Source organism: Pelodiscus sinensis, chromosome 16 (genome assembly GCF_052426305.1).
Source record: "Pelodiscus sinensis isolate ZL-2025 chromosome 16, ASM5242630v1, whole genome shotgun sequence".
Lineage (NCBI taxonomy): Eukaryota > Metazoa > Chordata > Testudines > Trionychidae > Pelodiscus > Pelodiscus sinensis.
In genome coordinates this window covers 32,031,745-32,055,833 of record NC_143067.1, presented here as the reverse complement: position 1 = coordinate 32,055,833, position 24,089 = coordinate 32,031,745, and the positions used below count along the sequence as shown (strand labels likewise).

At 41.5% G+C, this 24,089-nt stretch overlaps 1 long non-coding RNA gene across 1 annotated transcript in view; it reads left to right on the top strand.

Annotated features, from left to right (window-relative positions):
- Window positions 1–24,089, top strand: part of LOC112547613 (uncharacterized) — a 141,319-nt gene that overhangs the window by 85,339 nt on the left and 31,891 nt on the right. The window lies entirely within an intron of this gene.

Sequence of the window (24,089 nt, the reverse complement as noted above, 5' to 3'; positions counted from 1 at the left end):
GAGTCGGTGGACTTCGAGCGAATCTTGGCCGGGGTGGGGGCTCATGTTTGGGTTATGAACTCTGTTTGTGGTGTTTTCCCCAAGCTAATGCCGTATGAATTCTTCCTCTGTTTCATTAAATGTTCTTTTCCTACACTCAGACTCAGTGCTTGCGAGTGGGGAAGCATTGCCTCTCAGAGGCGCCCAGGGGTGCGTGAATTTCCCAGATCACTGGGTGGGGGCTCGAGCCGGTTCTTTGTGAGATTGACCCCAAGATATTGAACCCAGCCCTGGTTCCTGCCAGGCCTATCCAGCAGAAGGGCTACATTAACTTCAAGCGGATGAATAGTTCAGTTATAGTCAATGAGACTACTCATATGCTTACACATCTTGCTGGCAGGGTCAATATGTGTCTCCCAATTGCAAGTCCAAATTAAGGAGATTTTATGGTTTCAGAATGGTGGGTCTGTAATGACAGTATTTTATATTGCAAACAGATTCAGACCACACACAAATGGAATAGGAATAGGAATAGGAATAGGAATAGGAATAGGAATGGAAAATGGAATAGGCAGCAAAACTAATTTTCTTCCTCTTACGCCCTACAGTTTTGGAGTTGAAACAATGAGTTTTCTGCATTTCATTAACTTTTACAACATTTCACCACATGAGTAACCATTTCTCTGAGATGGTTCTGTCATGACTTTAGCATTAAGAAAGTAGAGTTGCATGTGGTGATTTTACTAAGTTCTTTTTCATTGGTCTTGATTTTGGGCACGGGAGAGAAGGATTTAACTGATGTCCCTAAAATACTCATGGAAAATATGATTGTGTAATTATCTTTTATAGGAGAGCAAAGATTCAGAAACCAAAATGGGCTATTTCTGAATTTCCAGTTCACACTGGGAATTTTAAATGATCTTTGAAATTCAGTGAGAGCTGGGGACCTTATTTCCTTAGACATGTTTGAAAATCCCAGCCATAACTTACCCGGTGGCAGTTGTCCTTTTTCCAAAGGCAAAAATACTTGTATGTAGTTGCAGTTGTTAGTACATCCCTTTTGCCCCGAAGGAAAACAGCTTTTTGAAGAACACTTCTATCAACAAAAATTAGATGCCCTATACTATCATGATATGTTTGATTTTACTTTTACCATCAAATTGCATGCTGTTTGAATAACCATGATACACAGAACATGGTGAACACTAAGTTCAACTTACTGAGAAAACAAACATATTTCCAGTGTTAAAAAGAGGTAATATGACTTGTAATGAAATTTAACAGATGAAAGCCTCTAATAAATTTTGTTTAGAAAGTGTTGTCCTACATTTAATAGTTAATTCCCACAGATATCATATTTAGAAAGTCAGAGATATGACAGGACAGTAGTGCAATAGAGTGTGCCTAATTCATTCCAATTCACAGAGTAATGCATTTCAATTCGCACAGTGATGCATTCTAGTCTCCAACATGAGAATCCAATCTAGTTCATGTTTAGTAGAGTTGAAACAAAATCACAGCAGCAGAAAACTGACATTGTCTATTTTGCTAAATAGAGAAGTACTTTAAAAATGGCTTTTCAGTGTCTTCAAACCTGGTTCAGCTTTATTTATTAAGAAATTCATTATGACAGTAGATCAAAAATAGTCACGAGAAATGTCAATATTCAGTTGTAGTTTTCTCATTTTTTTGATGAGAGCAGTTTATTATGTTATCTACTTGCACCCATGGAACGTGATTTCCCTTGACATCTATGGATCAGTCACTGACTCTTTTTAAAATCAGATTCCAGTGCTTACCTGTTTGCTATGTAGTAGACCAGTTGATCAACATTGATTTCAAGGGAAATAATTGCCTTACATTGTTATAAACTGCAGTACACTCTTACCATGGGCCAAACTCTAACTTGACTTATATCTATGCAACCCTACTGAAAATACTACTACTAATACCACCAGTCTGGATAGCACTCTGACCCTCTGTTTCTCTAAACACTGGTCTTTTAGACTGACATTTTTAATGTTTTGTATCTGCTTGAAGATACTTAAAAATAAGCAAAAACTATGCTTTTCAGTGAAAGGGAATGAGAAAAAAATACTTATGTACACATCTACTACATTTGGTAACCTTACACTGAAGTGACAATAGTCTAGAAGTTTCAGTTTATCAGGGATACAGATTTCAGCAAGGAAATCTTAAAACTTCATCAAGTTTTGAAATATGGCAGTAGGGTCAGCAAAAGACCATGCATAGAACATTAGGGATACAAGACACACATTCCAAAAGTGCCTAAGCTACCTAGAAGCCACAGTTCCATTGACTTTCATTGGGAAATTTGAAAATCTTACTCAAATTATTTGTATGCCTTAGTGGGAAGACACTGTGATACTTTATAAGCAACAGCTTACTTTATAACTTGGATATATATATCAAGATCACTTAGCTTGACATTGAACCATCTACTCCAGAGTTCAGTACAATATGGCTATGTCTACACTGGCGCGATCTTGCACCAGAGATATGCAAATGCGGCTAAGCGTGGAATATCGCCGCTATACTGATTATTTTCAGGAATAAAGGCATAGCGCAAGAGGGTTTTTCTTGCACAAGAAGGGGAAGTGTAGACAGCTCCTTCTAGCGCAAGAGCCTCTTCCACAAAAATGGTGGCTCATTAGATATGCAAATGAGGCTCGGTGATATTCCACACTTAGCCTCATTTGCATACTTCTGGCGCAACAACCCGCCAGTGTAGACATAGCCCAAGATTCTAAAGAAGCATAGACAACACACTAAAACAGTTTAGGAAACTCTCATCCTTCCCCTCTTTTACACACCAAAATGACTTATTCATCTATAGGAAAATAATTTTGTGGTATGATTTTGTATTGTTAGAGAACTATTATGTAATCCTGTATTAAAAACTACCTCATAATACACACAAAGGAGTGATTTCCTAATTGCTGAGAACATAACCATGCAATTTTAGCATCTCAAAAGGCCTGCTCTAGCTCCCACAGAAGTCAATGGTACACAGTCTGGCCCTTAATACATTTTTATTAGCAATTTTGAAAGGCTTTATTATATTATATATGTATGTAAATGCATACAGGCACCCTCAGGACAAGACTGGTGGTGAACGAGAGAATTTTCCAAACCAGGGGAGGTCAACATTGTGTGGCAGCATTACCAACACTTCCACTGCTTACTGGTCTCTTAGAAGACATTAGTGGTAAGTTAGAGCTAAATAGCAGCACAGAACACTGAGAGCTAAGACTGGTTTCTATTAACTGATTTTATGAAACTGCGAGAAACTTTGCCACACCCATGGATAGGTGGACATCCAGCTAATTAAAATCATGCCGGACCAGAGAGTGCCAGACTAGAGAAGTTCAACCTGTGCAAACATAAGAGTGTGAGAGGGAATTCTGTTTTGGTAAATAAACATCCAAAGAAAATAACTAGAGTGATAAAACAATATTGGAATTAATTTGGAAAGCCATAAGCATATCCACGAATGTAACTCAAGGACAGAAAATGTATGTAAATTATAATTTCAGGATGTGCTATTGTAAAGCAGACTGGTCGTGCTATGAGACTATGTGGTAAGGCCCCTTCAAGTGAGTATTTCTATATTATGGCCCCCCTTGTCTAATATCTTTAAATATTTCTCCTCCACTTACTTTTTTCCATTTTCTCCTGTGCTGCAAAGTAGAACTCAATCTCTATATAAATAAAATATAAAGAGATTTAACTGCAGTGTCAGAATTTATTCATTACATGCTATATGTATTCAAGACAATTTCATTCTGAAATAAACCCAATTCAGTCCATGTAACATACCATTTGTATGCCAATCCACCCAGAGTATGTTGCAATTAGAACACTGAACTTGCTTGATCTTAAACTATCGTATCTTGGGTCACAAGAGTGCCTGAAATACTGAAATTCACCTTGAATATTATATTATTAGCCCTTTTTATGACCTGACATTTTAGCAGTATAATCTAAATGCTATCAGTAAGTATTGGTGAAAGTGTATCCTTGATCCACACTTATTTTAGTTCACAAAAGGTCCCATTTGTTTTTATTGAGGTTAATGGATCTGTGAATACAGATCCATTAACCTCAGAATTTTTAAATGTTAAATCAGCAGCTTTAAATAAATGTTAATGTGAGGCAGCAATTACTGATACCGTAATACCAACTGGAGGGCAAAGTTTGGAGTTTTGCCTAGTGAGAATATGTTAAAAACACTGAACTCCTTTATTAGTGAGATAAAAACAATATAAAGAAATGAGTATTGTCTAGTGCAACCACCAAGAAAAATGGATTAATTTACTTTTTCAGCATGTAACATTTAACTGAAGGGCTATATATTTTGTGAATCACATTATTGTGATTGTTATGACCAATTGCCTTAATGTAATAACTGCATCTGCAAGGCAATGATATTACCTTCCGGTCACAGTCAGTGCCTAGCTAAGGAAGTTTGCTCTCCCCAGGATGGTGGTTGTATATAGGCTGCATAAATTCACATTCAGATTTAGATATTATCACAGGCCAGACTATTTAATGTCCCCAGTAGGAATGTGAAATCCCCCCCAGCCCCCCTGCGATCTCAGCAAAGTTTGTGGGAGTTTCTCCATTAACTTCAGCAGGAGCAGTACTGTGCATTAAAATGAACTATAGTACAGCTTCTCTTGTTGTGTCTTCTACTGTATTTTGTATAAGCTTCCAATCATAGATATTCATTGGCCCCATTACATCTCACTTAGGGAATCCACCTACAAAACACATTCATATGCTCAGCCATGGTATTTTAATTCTACAGGAGAGCATGTTTTAAATGTAACAAAGTTACTGTAGATTATGTTTTGTACCTCTGTTTTGTTCCTGTGGTGTTGTTTTGATAATAAGTATAAGGAGATTAATGGCTTTTCCCAAGCCACATATTGAGTGAATAGTTTGACTCAGATGAGATTAGGTATCGGTTTGCATTTACCATGGTCTGGACTACAAAATTAGGTTCATATACTATCTTCTACAAACAATAGCTTTTTCATTGATGACAAAAGACATTTGCAGAAGAGAGTAGAATAAGGCCCTTCTAAATCACACAAGGCACTTTTAGGGCCATTGCTAATTCTGCCCTTTTGATGCATGTGACATCTGTGTACATGCAGTTGCAGTAATCTACTATATATTTTACAGAGTTGGTCTTGTCTGTTTGATCAAGATTTCCTCCTAAATGGTTAGAACTAAAGCATCATAAGGATTTGGTTGTGCCAGGAAAACAGGAATGTGATTGCTTCTCATAAAACCAGAGGGGTGCATCTAGACTGGCAAGATTTTGTGCAAAAGCGACTGCTTTTGCGCAAAAACTTGCCAGCTGTCTACACTGGCCGCTTGCTTTTGCGCTAAAGCACTGATGTTCTACTGTCCGAAATCAGTGCTTCTTGCACAAATGCTTTGACACTTTTTTGACGGGAAAAAGCCCTCTCGTGGAAATGTTTTTGTGCAAAAGGGCCAGTGTAGACAGGCAGCTAAGATGTTTTCCGTAAAAGCAGGCTAAATGGAAAAAAGCCCTAGTGGATGCTTGGAGGCTCCGTAGGCAATCAGCTCTCGGACATCCTGGTAACCAGAGTCCCCTTAAAGCAGACACAGGCTGCTGAGGTCACAAGGCAGGAGCCCTTCTCCGACCTCTGGCCACAGCTCTGCCACGTGGCCCCTGCCATCATGCAGACACCCCCCAAGCATGATGGCAGCTCCAGGTGGGGATCAGCCACCCGCACCCCCAGCACAGGAGGCCCCCAGGGCCAGAAAAAGAAGGGCCCTATCCTGGTCCCCGGGGGAGCAGGAAGCCCTCCTGGACCTCTGGTAGGAGTAGGAGGCCCTGCACAAGACCTGCTCCCGGCACCGGAACGCGGACAATTTTCCCCACATGGCCCAGGTGCTCGCCCAGCAGCTCCATCCAACACGGACCCTGGAGCAAGTCCGGGCTAAAGTAAAGGAGCTGCGCCTGGGCTACGTTCGGGCCAGCGAGGGCCAGGGGGCAGGAGTCAACATCTGCCCCCATTACCAATGGCTCCACACCATCCTGGGCCAGCCAGCACCAGAGGCACCGGATGTCCCTGTGGACAGCAGCAAGCGCCCCCCATCACCAGGACCACCGAGGAGGGGGAAGGAGACATCAGCAGTGCGTCGGAGGACGAGGCCAACACTGCTACCCTGAAGGCCCCCTCCGGCAGCCCTGACGTCTCCTGCGCATCCTCGAAAGCCGGGGAAGGATCCACCAGTGAGTGTTACACTTTGCACTCACAAGGGCGGGGTGAGGGAGAGCCAGGTACCCGAAGGGGGGAGCGGGACAGAACGTCATCAGGCTGCATGAGCTGCACGCTGTGCAGTATTAGGCAGGAAGCAGCACATGCAACCACGTGCAGCCTGGTGACCGAGTGGGATGTGGCCACGGCAGGCAGCTCCAGGGCACGCGTGGGACCATTCTGCTCACACACATCCGGCGGGACCAGGGGGGAAGGGTGGATGCCTGCAGGAACCAGCCAGGGCCCCAGGGACTCAGGCCAGAGCCTGCACCTCCGTAAGGGTGCAGCACACAGAACGGCCCACTGTCCCATGCCTGGCTGTGAGGCGCAGCCAGCTGCTCCTGGGAAAAGTGCAGTGTTACAGCCCTGTGAGTGTGGCCCCCACTGAGCCCCTCGCCTGCTCCCGGTGCCTTGACTGGCTCCCCGAGGGGAGTCCCCAATGCGGCCACACATGTCCCTGGGCTACGTGTGAGAGGGCTAATGGGAGAGGGAGGGAGGGAAGTGCTCGGGCCGTCCCTAGGTCCCCTGAGTGTTGCTGCAAGGATGGGACACGCCCCAGTCACCTCTGGTTCCATCCAGGAGACATCCCATGCGATGGGCATGTGAGAGCCCAGACCACATCTACCAGATGTGCTCCCAGGCACTGTGTGGGGATTCATCTCGCTCCCTGTCAAACACCATTGATTAGCCCAAAGCCTGACAGCCTCCACCGGCAGGGAGTTCCACAGGTGAACACAACACAAGCACCCTCCCACCCTCCATGGGGCCAGGACACAGACCGGTGGTTCCAATACATGGAGGAGGACCCTACTCCAGAGGCGGTCCTGTATGCAAACATACAACACTGGGGGGGAGGGGGTAACCGAGTGGGCCCAAGCCACACTACTGTGGTGTCACCTGGGTTCAGGGGTGGAGGGCATGAGGTGTGGGGACAGTGGCCGGCCTGCCTGACTGACCCATCCTTTCTTCTGTTCTCTGCAGTGGGACCAAGCACAAGCCGGGGACCCTCTAGTCCTGCAGCAGCAGCACCCCTAGCTGCCCAACCACTGAGGCAGCAGCTTCACCACCGGGACCAGCTCCTTCGACGCCATGTGCAGGCCATCGAGTGCATCAAGGCAGCCATCACTCGGCGCGGAGGCGGACCTGCAGTGGCGCCAGGAGGCCTAGGGCGCTTTCCAGGCCCAGTGCGTCTGCATGGCGGATTCGATCGCCACCCTCACTGCCCACATTGGCCATGCCATCCATTATGGCATGGCCTTGCTCCTGCCCCCGTCATCCCTCCCCTAGCACTGCCCCTGCCCCTGCCCCCTCCTGCAATGGCCCCTCCTGCTCCTGTCCCTGCCCCTCCTGCAGTGGCCCCTCCTGTTCCTGCCGCTCCTGCCACTCCTGCCCACCTCCCTGTGCAGTACTCAAAATTGACATAACTTAGTGAAGACTGAAAAAGACTGAACAAAGATGAGCCAGAAACATGGGATGAACTTTCAATAGGATCGCTTCTCAATAAACCTTACAGAAAAGAGAAAAAATGGAGAAATTTGGAATAGTTCTCTGTACTGGCACAGCTAAATCAATGCTTAAGGGTTGAAAACTATAAGACAATGAATGTTATTGGACTATATCTGACAAATTGACTATAGCCATTTTTTGTTAAAATATAGTGAATGATAAGAGTTTATAGGGATGAAGTAAAAATATATGTTTGATGCAATTCCTATTAAAAAATGCTAAAATATTTAATGGATAAATTTTAATAATCTTTTTTAAAGGAATGAGAATTAAAATTAACTTTATGAAAATAAGATTGTACTTTTGAAAAATACAATTACGTAAATAAAGCTTGTACATTTTCCTTTTTTTAAAAAAAACGTAATTGAATTATGAACCTGAGCAACACTGAGTAAATCTGCTAGTTGCATTTAAAAATAGCTTTGATCTGATTTATAAACTATTGGGGAGAGGGTAAATCTAAACAAGTCTGATATTTTTCATCCTAACATTATGAGACTATTGCAAGTCACTTTGCTTCTTACAGCAATGAAGAGGCAGCAACACGTTTTTTGTAGATATCTCGCTTGCTGAAATTGCGATGAAATGAACAAGGGGAGAGGCAATTCCTGATTTAGTCCTAAGTGGAATGCAGGATCTGGTCCAAGAGGTAAATATAACTGGTCCACTTGGAAATAGTGACTATAATAATTAAATAAAATGTAACATCCCTGCGGTGGGAGAAATAACTCAGCAGCCCAACACTGTGGCATTTAATTTTAGAAAGGGGCACTCACAAAAATGAGGAGGTTAGTTAAGCAGAAGTTAAAAGGCACAGTGACAAAAGTAAAATCTCTTCAAGCTGCATGGAAACATTTCAAAGACACCTTAATAGAGGTCCAACTTAAAAATATGCCCCCAAATTTAAAAAATAAATAAAAATAAGATAACCAAAAAAGTGCCACAGTGGCTTAACAACTAAGTAAAAGAAGCAGTGAGAGATAAAAAGACATCTTTTTAAAAGTGGAAATAAAATCCTAGTGATAAAAATAGAAAGGAGCATAATTTTTGTTAAATTAATTGTAAAAATATAATAAGAAAAGCCAAGAAGGAGTTTGAAGAAGAACTAACCAAAAACTCAAAAAATAATAGAAAAATGTTTTTAAGGTCAGCAGAAGTAGGAAGCCTGCTAAACAACCAGTGGGACTTTTGGATGAACAAGTAGCTACAGAAGCACTCAAAGATAATAAAATCACTGTGGAGAAGCTAAATGAATTCTTTGCTTCTTCACAGATGACGATATTGGGGAGATTTCCAAACCTGAGTCATTCTTTTTAGGTGACAAATCTGAGGAATTATCCCAGATTGAGGTGTCATTAGAGGAGGCTTTGGGACAAATTGGTAAACTTTACAGTAACAAGTCACTGGGACCAAATGGCATTCACCCAAGAGTTCTGAAAGAACTCAAATATGCAATTGCAGAACTATTAACTGTGGCTTATAAACCATTTAAATCAGCTTCTGTATCTAATGACTGGAAGATGGCTAACATGACACCCATAGTTAAAAAGGGCAAATGCAGCCTGCTAAAACTAATGTCAATACTGGACAAATTAGTTGAAACTATAGTAAAAAATAAAATTTTCAGACACACAGATTATTATTATTTGTTAGGGGAAAGTCAGCATGGTTTCTGTAAAGGGAAATCATGCCTTACTAATCTACTGGAGTTCTTTGTGAGGGTCAACAAACATGTGGACAAGGGGGATCAAGTAGATATAGTATACTTAGATTTCCAGAAAGCCTTTGACAAGGTCCCTCACCAAAGGCTTTTAAGTAAAGTAAGTTCAGAAGCTTCAGGGGATAGCTGAGTTAGTCCGTACAGGATAAACTTAAAAAAACACTTTACAGACTAATAAAACATGTAGTGGTATCATGAGCTTTCGTGGGCACAGCCCACTTCTGTTTTGGACAAGAGAAAAGGTCCTTTAATGGACTGATAACTGGTTAAAAGACAGGAAATGAAGGGTAGGAATAAGTGGTAAGTTTCCGAGTGGAGAGAGATAACTACTGGGGTCCCCCAAGGGTCTGCCCTGGGACCAATCCTAGTCAACTTATTTATAAATGATCTAGAGGAAGGGGTAAAAAGTGAGGTGGCAAAATTCGCAGATGATAGCAAACAGCTCAAGATAGTTAAGACCAAAGCAGACAGTGAAGAGCTTCAAGAAGATCTCACCAAACTATGTGATTGAGCAACAAAATGGCAAATGAATTGTAATGCTGATTAGTGCAAAGTAATGCATATTGGAAAAAATGATCACAACTATATACACAATTTGCTGGGGACAAATTTAGCTATAACCACTGTCATTATGGATAGTTCTCTGAAAACATCCACTCAGTATGCAGGGGCAGTCAAAAAAGCAAACAGAATATTAGGAATCATTTAAAAAGGGATAGATAACAAGACAGAGAATATCTTATTGCCTCTATATAAAATGATGGTACGCCCACATCTTTAATACATCTAAAAAAAAGATATCTTGGCATTGGAAAAGGTTCAAAAAAGGCAACAAAAATTATTAGGGGTTTGGAACGGATCCCATATAAAGAGAGATTAAAAAGACTGAGACTTTTCATCTTAGAAAAGAGGAGACTAAGATGGGATATGATAGAGGTCTATAAAATCATGGTGTGGAAAAATTAAATAAGGAAAAGTTATTCATTTGTTCCCATAATATAAGATTAGGGGTCATCAAATTAAATTAATAGGAAGGAAGTTTAAAACAAACAAAAGAAAGTTTTTCTTCATTCAGCGCACAGTTAATTTGTAGAACTCCTTGCCAGAAGATGTTGTGAACAGTAGGACTTTAACAGAGTTCAAAAAAGAGCTAGATAGATTCATGGAGGTTTGGTCTATCAATGGCTATTAGCCAGGATGGGTAGGAATAGTGTCCCTAGCCTTTGTATGAAAATGTATGACAGGAGAGGGAACATGTGATTATTATCTGTTGTGTTCCCTCCCTCTGGGGCATATGGTATTGGCGACTGTAAGCAGACAGGATACCGGGCTAAATGGATCTTTTGTCTCACCCACTATGGCTGTTCTTATGTTCTTATGTTATGTTCTTATGATTACTGTAATGGTTCTGGAATCTCACAGTATTTATGTCAGTGTAAAAAATCAGATAATGCACCTAAAGATTTGGATAGGTGCATTTTAAACATAATTGCATAAATTTTGAATTTGAAGAGTGGAGCTACTTGTGTTATCAATGGCAGGATAAGACATAAATGGCCTCCCAGGGCAGGGGCATTAATTTTATGTTTGTGGTGGTGTTTACATTTTAAACTATTGTGTAATCAGTGACAACAAAAATAATAGGGGGAAATATATTAGGTGACGTGCACTCTAATATAGGTCTGTGACTTGCCAGACAAAACCAACAAATGTCAAGTAAGCTCACATGCTTTCAGAACCAGTATATTTTTCCAGTTTAGGTCACAGATCAAAAAGTGGGGGGAAAAAAATCTACCCCTAATTACCAGCATCTCCACCTGAACCATCTCCAATGCCATCACCTTTGTGCCTCTAAAACTATCAAGCAGACCTCAGGACCAGGCCTTTAAGGATAGGTAGCAGGGGAGACGAGGTATAATTGTTGTAATGAGGTCTTGAGGCATAATTTAGTCTTTGACCCCAGACAGTCTGCAATCTCCTTCTTCCAACCCTAGGAGTGAGTGTGCTGTGTCTCACATACAACATCTTTGTAATGTTTAGCCCAGTCATTCAACAAGGGTAGGCAAGACTATTTTATTTTATTTTATACTGTAGATTTCAAGTCATGTATTTTGTCTAAAGCTTTGCCAAGGTTATCCTTTCAAAACTGTGCTCCTCTATCCTCAATGATCTCCCACTGTGCCCTAGCTTTGATTTCATTGTGACACTAAGCATACAGGCCAGTGGCCAGCTGTGTGCAGCCTGACAAGCTGTTTTTATATGTATTACACACGTTCTACATTGTCCAGTAACAACTGGATCAAGTATATATTTTTTTGAACCAAGTAACCTTTCAAGAATCTAAATTCTGCTGGAAAACAAGTCCAAAATCCACAAGTAAAGCATTTAAAACTGGACATGTAACTTTACACTTTGAACAAGTTCCCAAGACACAATCAATGAAAGATTACCATAAACTCGGAGATATGTGATGGAATGTACCTTCGTATTCACATCCTATGCTGTACTGATAATCTTTCTATAAGGCATGCTTTGTAAAATATCATTTGAAAACTCATAACTTGCTGACTATTATATTCATGGTAAAATGTGTGTAGTAACATGATGTGTAAAGTTGCAAACATAAGCTGAAATCAGGATTAAAGCATATTTTCTAGATAAATCTGGGGAGTGGCTAAACCAGTTTCTCAAAGACAAGTGGCAGGCTTACTTCCCACTTAGATTTCAATAAAGCTGATGGACCATCAGCTATGAAGTACTCTTATCCAGTTTGCAGATGATACCAAGCTGGGAGGGGTTGCAACTACTTTGGAGGTTAGGGTTGTAATTCAAAATGACCTGGACAAACTGGAGAAATGGTCTGAGATAAATAGGATGAAGTTTAATAAGGACAAATGCAATGTACTCCACTTTGGAAGGAACAATCAGTTTCACACATGCTGAATGGGAAGAGACTGTCTCGGAAGGAGTACTGCAGAAAGGCGTCATAGTGGACCACAAGCTATTTATGAGTCAACAATGTGACACTGTTGCAAAAAAAGAAAAAAAATGATTCTGGGATGCATTAACAGGAGTGTTGTGAGTAGGACACGAGAAGTCATTCTTCTGCTGTACTCTGCATTGATTAGGCCTCAACTGAGTATTGTGTCTTGTTCTGGGCATCACATTTCAAGAAAGATGTGGAGAAATTAGAGAGGGTCCAGAGAAGAGCAACAAAAATGATTAAAGGTCTAGAAAACATGAGCTAGGAGGGCAGGCTGAAGGAAATGGACTTGTTTAGCTTGGAAAAGAAGACCGAGGGGGAACATGATAGAGGTTTTCAGGTATCTAAAAGAATGTCACAGGTGTGAGGGGGGAAATTGTTCTCCTTGGCCTCTGATGATAGCAATGGACTTAAAGTGCAGTAAGGAAGGTTTAGGTTGGACATTAGGATAAACTTCCTAACTGTCGGTGTTGTTAAACACTGCAATAAATTGCCTAGGGAGTTTGTGGAATTACCATCATTGGAGATATTCAAGAGCAGGCTAAACAGTCATCTATCAGGGATGATATAGATTGTGCTTGGTCCTGCTGTGAGGGCAGAGGACTGGATTTGATGATCTCTCGAATTCTATGATTCTATGAAGTGAACATTATTTGACAAAAAGGAGGGCAAGGACAAAGAAATCTGTATGCAAAGAAGCAGTATGAGGACTCCTTTTCCCACCATACTCTGTGTTCCTTGATTCTCAGTTAGAAATGCTTTTCAAAGAGGGACTGAAAATGTAAAAAGGAGGGCTAAAACCCCAAAGACCCCTCATCTCTCTGCATCTTTATTCCACCTAATGTGACAAAAGAATGAGGCATTGGAATCTATGAAAGGGGTCCTGATGTATTTTTCCTGTAACCTTTTCTGACTTTTATGACTTACTGTGAAGGTTGCAAATTTATCGTGGAATTATGGAGGTCACAGATTCTGTGACTTTCCAGGATCTCCATGATTTCTGCAGTAGGTTGGCCCCTGGGCCACCTGAGCAGCTCAGGCAGCCACTGGGCCAGCCACACTGGCTGCTTCTGGGACAGTCTCGGACCAGCATGCTCTCCCTACTCCAGCACCAGCAGGAGTGTGGGTGCGGGAAGGGGCTAGGAGTTTGAGCCTGGGATGGGCGAGGGCTCTGGGTAGTGCTTTCCCTGGTGGGCACCCCAGCAGTGGCAACTTTTCCCTCTCTCTCAGCTCCTAACTCTGCACACTGCCTTTGTCCATAGGCACCATCCCCAAAGCGCCCATTGGCTGTGGTTCCTATGGAGCTAGTACTTGGGGAGGAGTCAACTATGAGTTGGGGGGGGGGAATGTATCCCTGCTTCTGAGGAGCCAAGTAGGGAGTCTGCCAGCTCTGCCAATTCCCCCCCCCGCCCCGCCCCCAGCACCATCAGGGGTCCCAGATCACTCCCTCCAAGCTCCTGCGGCACCCCAGACCACCCGTGGCATCCTCTGGGCCACCCAAGATTTAATCAAGAATATATAGTGCATGTCATGGACCGGTCACGAGTTGTGAATGTTTGTTTACTGCCTGACCTATCCATGACTCCTAATAAAAATACCCATGACTGAAATGTAGCCTTAGTCATTGTGTTTGTTCTTAAAATCTCACTCTTTGTAATTAATAAATGTATTATATTGTTTTATCTAATTGAGTGTGTTTAAACTGAAGTGTCTGGGCAGCTCAATTTATCATTGCAAGTTGTATGTATATTATTTATTTTAAGGAAGAAGCAGCTTGATATATTTTAACTATCCCAGAGAGGGCTGGGCAGCACAGATTACAAATTTCTGGGGGAAAATCCAAGACTGGAGCATATTGGAGTTACCCTGTAGTATAATCAAGGCAGGTGAGAGCTACTGTGTGATTGGCAGGCTGCAGTTACACAAACATCTGGGAGTGACCTGCACACTGCCAAAGGTGTTTGTGAGAAGTCCAGGTTTGCAGCTACAATAGCAAGACATTGCAAGGTACCCCAGGTTTCATGGCAAGAGTAACAGCCTTTAACCTCCTCCCCTCCCCACACACACACGCCTGAATTGCACCACAGTATGTCACAAAATGAAATTAGGTTACAATAGTTATCTTTGCTAGATGAATAATGATCAGTTTCTATATCATTTAATACATGGAGATATACCTATCTCATAGAAGTGGAAGGGATTTTGGGTATGTCTACACTATCACCCTAGTTCGAACTAGGGTGGTAATGTAGGCAACCGGAGTTGCAAATGAAGCCCGGGATTTGAATTTCCTGGGCTTCATTTGCATAAAGCCAGGCGCCGCCATTTTTAAATGTCCGCTAGTGCAGACTCTGTGCCGCGTGTAGCCGCACTAGCGGACATTTAAAAATGGCGGCGCCCGGCTTTATGCAAATGAAGCCCGGGAAATTCAAATCCCTGGCTTCATTTGCAATTCCGGTTGCCTACATTACCACCCTAGTTCGAACTAGGGTGGTAGTGTAGACATACCCTTTGAGAGGTCATTGAGACCAGTCCCCTACCCTCACAGCAAGGCCAAGTACCATCCCTGAGGGTATGTCTACACTACCCCGCTAGTTAGAACTATTGGGGTAATGTAGGCATACCGCACTTGCAAATGAAGCCCGGAATTTGAATTTCCCGGACTTCATTTGCATAAGCGGGGAGCTGCCATTTTTAAAACCCCGCTGGTTCGAACCCCGTGCAGCGCGGCTACACAGGGCTCGAACTAGGTAGTTCGAACTAGGTGTACCGGTAGTTCGGAATAGGAATCCTAGTTCGAACTACCTAGTTCGAGCCCCGTGTAGCCGTGCTGCACGGGGTACGAACCAGCGGGGTTTTAAAAATGGCGGCTCCCCGCTTATGCAAATGATGCCCAGGAAATTCAAATCCCGGGCTTCATTTGCAAGTGCGGTATGCCTACATTACCCCGCTAGTTCAAACTAGCGGGGTAGTGTAGACATACCCTGATAGATTTGCCCCAGATACCTAAATGGTCCCCTCAAGGATTGAGCTCATAACTTTGGGTTTAGCAGGCCAATACTCAACTCACTGAGCTATCCCTCCCTGTTCATTTTGTAAAGTAATGTGTCAATAATTCTCTACAGCATGCCCCAACTTTGAAAAACGCGTAACAAGCACATAGTCATGGCAAAATGTACATCTTGATATAGTGTGATTTCCTAGGGACAGACTGTGGGTTGTCCTTGCACAGCAGCAAAATAGTCTATTGGGGATATGGGGAAAGGGAGCAATAAATCTCCTGTCACAAACAGAAAAAGCTATAGTACCAGTACTCTTCTGAGAATAGCAACAGATGCCTGCTAGCCATCCTGGGCTAAAGTGATCCCTGAATCAGAGAGACAGGGCAGGGAAGAAATGAAGCTACAAAGGCCTGCTGGTTGCACAGGGGAGTCCCTCCAAATACGTTATTTCTGCACAGATGTAACACTGGATAATCTCTAGCTGCATATCAATCTGGACCACAGTTGCATATTTGAATATAACTCCTGTTTAACAGAGCTTTTATTTTAAAAAAATATTCATCTAATTTAAATCCTCTGGGCTCTTTTTCCCTGTTATTTTTAGTAAAATAATGGTTAACCATACTAACACCTACAGTATTTCATTTATGCATTTTTCAACACTATTATTGTCTTGCACTTTACATATTTACCATTCTCTTTTGATCCCTGGTGAAATCCCTATTATTTTATATCAAACATACAACCAGTAATAATCAAGAACAAAGTCATAAAGTTAAAACCATTTAATCCTATTAAAGCCTCATTAAATCAAGGCAGTATTTATAGGGTAGGACTTTATTCCCCTGCTCACCAGCAAATCTGCAACTCAAGTCAATGTTCACGAATTAATTAGTGACTTGACTAAGTGCAGGTGGTTGAGTGACACTTTGCTTGATAAATTCCCTCAAGGTGCATGCTGTACAGTCACATGGTTCTTTGGCATTAATCCCTAACCCCACAAGAACATTTGTTGACTTTACTGAAAAAGGAAGCCACTACAAAATAAATAAGCAGATTGCAGAGGAATACTTTTAAGATATAATGTTTCTCATATCAAAGTGGAACACAGAGAAGCAATATTTAATAAGTGGCCACTTAAATAGAAACATAAGGGAATCGCTCTGCATTATATTATACATCTGTTTAATCCATCTAATGAAAATACACAAATACCACTATGATAAGAAAGTCAAGGAAATAAATTACTAAGGAATTCATATACAAGACCAATGTTATTGGAGTATGTTCTCTTCTAACATTGTACTTTTATATTTAATTGGAATGATGAGAAGAATCCTAGATGTTTAAACCTATAAAAGCAAAGAGATTCAGGTAGTCATAATAACACTCACTAACTATGCCATAATAATTTTTGTGACACTATATATTCTAAGTGTTTATGTATGTGTACATTTGCAGATGACATTGCAATTACCTCTTATACCCATTTTCTCTTGCTAAAGCATTAGCCTGTAGGGTCTCTAAACTTGGCCTCAAAACAAATGGTATATTTTGAGTAAGCCTCATTGAGATTAGTTCAGCTGTTCATGAGTTGAGTAGCTATGTGCAGAACCTTGCAAATTTGCAGATATCTGCTCATATCTGTGGGTATCCGCAGATATGGATGCAGATATCTGCAACTCATTTTTCCAGATGTGGATAGAAATGTTGTATCTGCACAGGGCTCTAGCTAGATCAATAAAATAATAATTTCTCCCTAGGAAATCTATTCAGCTCAAAAAGGATTGTGTAAAGTTCTCCCCAGGATAAAATATACAGGACCTGACTCATCATCACGTTACTCCAGTTTTAAGTCAGCATCAGTGAAATCAATGGAGTCACATCAACAAGAAACTGAAGTATTCCATTGACAGAATCAAGTAAATGTTTGCAATTATGAGCAATGTCATTATTAAGGAAGGAAACACAAGCTCTGGATAGAATTTTCTTTTAAGATTTAGAAATGCAAGGGTTTCCATACTCAGTATAAAAACTTTTATTTATACATAATTTCAGTTTAAGGAAGGCAAATTGTCTGCCCTAATCTAGGATAGAAGACTGTACTACTCTGGATGAACTGTCCTTCAGTTACAATTTATGATTCAAAATGTATCATCTGCTGCACCTAAAGCAGGGAAATTGCTCCAGGGTTAATTAGTTGGTGGGACTCCATCCCTTGGTCATACTGGAGTCTGGACCCAACAAGTGGGGAGATCTTTTCCATAACCAGAGACCCCATCTCCATTTTGGAGACGGAGGAGGAACAGCTTCCCAAATGCTAGAGCCCACTTATCCTATGAGAACATGTCAAGAGCCATTTCCCTACCAAGGGAGCCACATTCCAAATGAAGCACTAAATAAATGAGACTGTGTTTAGGCCCATAGATTTTTAATCCAGAATAAGCATAATCAACTATGCTGACCTCTTACACATTGCAGGCCATAGAACACTGTCCACTTCTGTAATACACCCATAACCTATGGCTGAGCTACTGAAGTCCTCAAATCTAGATTTAAATACTTCAGGCTACAGAGAATCCATCATTTAAACTAGTTGGAATGAGTAACTGACCCGTGTCCCACACTGCATAGAAAAGAAAAAAATCCTAGTGTCTGCCAATTTGACCTGCAGAAAAATTCATTCCCACCTCTAAATAGCTAGATTCTGAGCATGCAGGCAAGACTCACAAAGCCAGGTACCTGGGAAAGAATTCTCAGTAGAAACTCAGAAACCTTCCCATAGTGATCCATCTTGATCCATTTGCAGTTGAATATGCGCCATATCCCATTGTAAGCAGTTTGATCATACCATCACTTCCATAAACTTAGCAGTTAATATCCATTTTTTCTTGCATAACTTTGCCTTTAAGTTATTTCTCATGATGTGCTATCATTACTTATGAAGTTATTTCTCATGGTGTCTCTGATATATTTGTAGAAGCAATCATACTGCCTCTCATATTCTTTTTTAGGCTAAAAAAACCAAGTTCATTAAGTTTCCTCTCATAAGGTAGGTTCTACATTCTTTTGATCATCCCTTCTCTGAACCTGTTTCAGATTGAATTCAATCTTTCTTAAACGTGAGGAGATCAGAATTTCACACAATATTCCAGACGAGCTCTTATCAGTCCCTTATATAGTGAACACTTCCCTATCTCTATGGAAATACCTTTCCTGATGAATCCTATGATTGCATTAGCCTCTCTCATGTCAGGAATAGACTAGCAACTCATAGTAATCCTGTGATCAGGCATTACACCTAGGTGTTTCTTCTCCTTTGCCACTTCCAACTGGTTAGTCCTCAGCATATAGCAAAAATGTTTGTTAATCACTTAGGTTATGTATAGACGATGTAGAATTTTCGAAAGAGGATATGAAAATTTTGTGGGAATTTGCATATCTTCTTCCAATCTCACTTTCAAAAGAGGATCTTTCAAAAGTGAAAGAAGTCTGGACACGGTTTTTTAGGGAAAAAAAACCTTTTTTGAAAAAAAACATTCTTCCTTAAAAGAGGAGGTTTACGCAGTTTTTTTGAAAAAGGGTTTTTTCCCTGAAAAAAATGCGTCCAGACTACTTCCACTTTTGAAAGATCCTCTTTCGAAAGTGAGATCGGAAGAAGATATGCAAATTCCCACAGAATTTGCATATCCTCTTTAGAAAAAAGACATAGTTTAGATGTGATCTAAGTGCATGACTTGGCACTAATAGATTTCATCCCAGTCTATTATTCCATTTTTCAGGGGCATCCAAATCTTGATGTATGAAATTCTGGTCCTCTACCAACTGGCAATACCTCCCAATTTTGTGTCATCCACACATTTTATTAGCACACTCCCACTTTTTGTGATCATTAAGGATTATTAATGAAAATATTAAATAAAATTGGCCACAAGATCAATCCATTTTGGGGACTGAGGAACTCCATTAGTAACATCTCTCCAGCCTGACAGTTCACCTGGCATCATGACCCTTTGTAGTCCCCCAAGCAGGGGGGCTGGCTGATATTCTGGGCCCCTACGCAAGGTGTGGGGGGCCAAGCTACACACTCCCAGAAGGGGCGGGGCCTCACATGGACGGGGAGGGGATGGGACTAGCCTTTCCTACCAGCCCTTCAGCCCGGAGCATACTGCCAAGGACTCTGGCAGCATTTTAAAGGGTCCAGGGCTCCAACTGCCACTGTTGCCACTGTAGAAGCAGCTGTGATGGGTCAGCCTTTTTAATTGCTGGGCCCTGAGGCAATTGTCTCCTCCCCTCACCCACCCATTAATTGTTCCCCTGCAACCAGTTCCTTAAATGTGTGGAAAGTTACACCCTCATTCTGATGATGGGGATTCACTCTGGTGGTGGGGATAGGAACAAGCTCTTCTGAGCCTGTTCAGTACTAATGAGGCACAATTTCCAGGCACGTTTTGTTTGCAGGGGAAGAAACCTAAAAGGGAAACCTGACACGGTATGGAGTGGTAAACAGAAAGAGAGCTGCTCCACTGCAGAGACAGATCAGCCAAGAATGAGACAGTTGCAAGCCACACAACTCCCAAAGTGGCCCAGAGAAACTTTAAAGCAGTATACTCCAATAAGAAGGGATGAAAGTAAACCCTACTAAGCCACACTCTGGTAAAGCAAGCTCATAGAGCTGAAGCCAGAAAGGCTGCCTGAGAGATAGGTCACCTTTGCCTTTCTTTGTTTTCACATAGGGTGTGTCTAGATACATGGCTTCGTTGAAGGAGCCATGTAAAGTAGTTTACTCGACATAGTCAATGAAGCGGGGATTTAAATAATTCCCACTTCATTAAAATAAAAATGGCCACCACGCTGTGCCGACAATTAGCTGATCCAGCACAGTGTGGTAGTCTAGACGCAGATCTGTTGTCAAGGGAAGCCTTTGTTGACCGCTCCCTTATGCCTTGTAAAATGAGGTTTCTAGGAGCGGTCAACAAAGGCTTCCCTTGTCAACTGATCCACATCTAGACTGCCACGCTATGCCAGATCAGCTTTTTGTCAGCACAGCGTGGCGGCCATTTTTATTTTAATGAAGCAGGGATTATTTAAGTCCCCGCTTCATTGACTATGTTGAGTAAACTACTTTACATGGCTCCGTTGATGGAGCCATGTAGTCTAGACACACCCATAGAGTTCCCTCTTACTTAAAAGAAAGGGAGGCATAAGGACCTTTCTTTTCTCCAACTGGTAGTTTGACACAGAGAACTCCTCATGTGCTATGAACTGGAAGAAGAAAACCAGTATAAAAGTCAGACAGCAGGGCCTGGAATGGGTTGAGGGAGCCCCTGTTCCCTGCACCCAATTTATTAATCGTGTATTAATTCCCATTTTCTCCAGTTTAGCTAATAATTTCCCATGTGTAACTAAATTAAATGCTTTACTGAAATCCAAGGAGATTAGATCTGCTTCATTTCCTGTGTCTGGAAAAATGGGTTATTTTTTTGAAAATTGATATCTGTTCTTAAATATTGATAATGTAGTTGTGATTCTCAAGTTATAGGATACTATTCAGAATTTACAGATTCATTACAAAACATTCATTCATTAAGATGTTTGGGTTTGGCTTCCTCCTTGTATGTGGTCATTTCTACTTCCATGTCCTTGCTCCCATTAGCTACCTTGTCATATCCTCAAGCTCCTTGTTAAAAATGAAAGCAAGGTATTCATTTAGGCATTGAGCCATACATTGATTGTCTTTTATCTCAACTCTATCGTCAATACTCAGAAGTCCCATTTCTTTGCTTTAAATTTCCCTGGCAATGTCCAACTCTGTTTGGCGTTTGGCTCCCTGGCTTAGGAGTCATGTGAGTACTTGATGTTTGTGACGCTGATCCAGTGGTGATGAGAAGATGACTTGCACATGGATAGCTGCATACCTCTCCAGCCCTGCTGCTGTGCTCCAGTTGATCAAAAGAAATCCTGACTTCCTGCTCATCTCTCTTCATTACAGTAACTATTGATACTAGATTTCAGTATTCTTGTAGCATCTGCTCCTGTACTTCATGCACACTGGAGACTGGGAGGTATAGAGAGCCCAATTTACATCCCATCACCATAAGTAGGCCAGGTAGGAAGGAACACAATCATTTTTGGCCATGATCTTCTGGTAGACTGCTACCTTTCTCATTATCAACCCATTGCAGCTATCTTTGGATGGGCTCTGGACTTCTTATGCCTAAACTGCTATTACCATGGCTCTTTGGGCAGGCCAGAAGGGGAGCAGTTACTCAATACCCAAGCAGAATGGTGTAGAATCAGTTTAATAGAGCAGAGGTTAAATAGTCAAACTGTATCCTATGATATAAAGCTCATCAGGGCTATCTATAAGCAGCTGACTCTGCGAGCAACTGTTCTCCTTACCCCTCTTACCACTGAAATCCCCCTAAGTACAGGAGCAGCTGCCTAAAGGAACATCTACACAGCAAGTCATTGTTTCAAAATAATGTCAAACCAGAGGACTTCTTACTCCAACTCCTGTAGCCCTCATTTTACGAGGAGTAAAGGAAGTCGAAAGAAGAGTGTTCTTCCTTCGACTTTCTGCTGTGTAGACAGAACCAAAAGCCTAATTAAGCTATTTCGACTTCAGCCATGCAATTGACTTAGCAGACTTTGCTAAATTTGACTTTTACCCTGCTGTGTAGACGTGCCCTAAGGAATGGATGTTAGCTGTGCCAAAAGCATTATGGCTCACTGAGAATAGGGCTGCCATGACCCAGTGCAACAAGATGGACCCTACATTTTCACTGTATCCACAGTTCTAGATTGTCCTTATCTGGTCCTTAGGGATGTCATTAATATGCTATAAATTCACTGATCCCTAGGCTCTTCAGGGATAGCTCAGACAGGAGTTTCCTCTCTCTTCTGGGGTGGTGGGATGGGGTGGGGATACACTGGTATCTGGTTTAGGTCTGATGTTATTTGATAACTCCACTAAACATTTGGAAAGATGGGTAAATACCTTGTTAGTGAAATGTGTTGCTAATACTAAACTGAGAATGATTGCAAACACCAGCAAAGTTCAAGAAATAAAGCCAATGGTCCAAAAGAGATGGGGGAGGGTGAACAGTTTAATACATCTAAGGGGAAATACAGATATTCAGGGCTGTAATAACAAGCCTTTGCAGCTCCCTTTTTTCTCCAGTCAATATGGATTTAATATCTTCAACCTCAAACCTTCCAGCTGATAAAACCATCTTGCTGAACTGCTCTATGACAACTATGGTAGGCATGGTACTTTAGTATAACTATTTAATGACCCTCTATACTTTCTGCCTCTCAAAGTACAGAACATGCTCCTCTATGCTGCTCATCACTTGACGCTTACGAGAAGTTCAATTAAGTGACCTTTCATCTCTCTTGCTATATAGAATACATCTTTACCTTCCTGTGGCTAACAGAACTTAGCCTCTCTGTGATTCTAAAGCTTGGTCATTCACTTAGGGGAATGAAGTACAATCTGCCACAAAGAGTTGGCACAGAGAAAGAAGATAACCTGAATAACATTTCTCACCAGCTTCTTGACCTCCCCATAGGATTTTTTGTGTGTGCACACTGCAATAAGGAATGGGTCCATTAATTTATAAGACTCCCCACCATATTTGTGCTGAGTGAAGTTAACATACTCTGCTTAATCCTGAAGACAGGTGAGCACTACGGATTGTAAAATGAATTACGTTTAGAAACGTGCATGTTTTGTGCAGGAATACCCCCCCCCCCCCTTTTAAATCACATTAAAATATTGTCTTGGTCCTGAGAAGTTAAGATTTTTGGAAGCTTGGAAGTAGGATTTTTTTTTTCAGAAATAATGAACGGACAGCAGACAAAAGATTAATAAATTATCCTAATCTGTGTTTGTTTACAAATGTACAATTCATACAGATGGCTTTGAGCAGAAAAGGGTTTTAGCAGCACAATTCAAGCATGCACAAAGTGATTATCAGCCAAAACTTTAATCCCTAGTTTCTTCTTAAACAATTCTCTATGTGTTCATGTTTGTGCAGCACACATTACTCTCCACATAGTTCAGTTGATATTGCTCTGTTTATAGGTTTGCACACTGCGTCAGCAATGTTCATCTCACTCCAAGCACATTAAAGACTATATCTGAGAGCGTGTCTACACTACAGAGAAGATTGAAGCACATTAAGTCGATCTTCCAGGGTTCTAATTAGCAGGTCCAGTAGTCCTGCTCCTCATGAAGAGTAAGGGAAGTCAACTGGAGCAAGTCTTCCCGTCAACCTCCTGCAGTGCAGATGGTGCCAAAATGCAATTTAAGATACTTTGACTCCAGCTACATAATTAATGTAATTGGAGTTGTATGTCTTAAATCAACTTTCCCCTTTAGCATAAACCAGGCCTTAGATTTTCAACTATGGCATGTGTCCCTTGACAAAGAAGGAGGGAAGAAACAGATGCATGACTTTGACTTCCTGATACTCAAGTTTAAGGTTACTGATTCTTGCAATACTTACTGGTTTTCTGAATGACCAAGCACCAGAAGACAAGGGATTTCAGGAGAATCTGCTTCCACTTCAAAG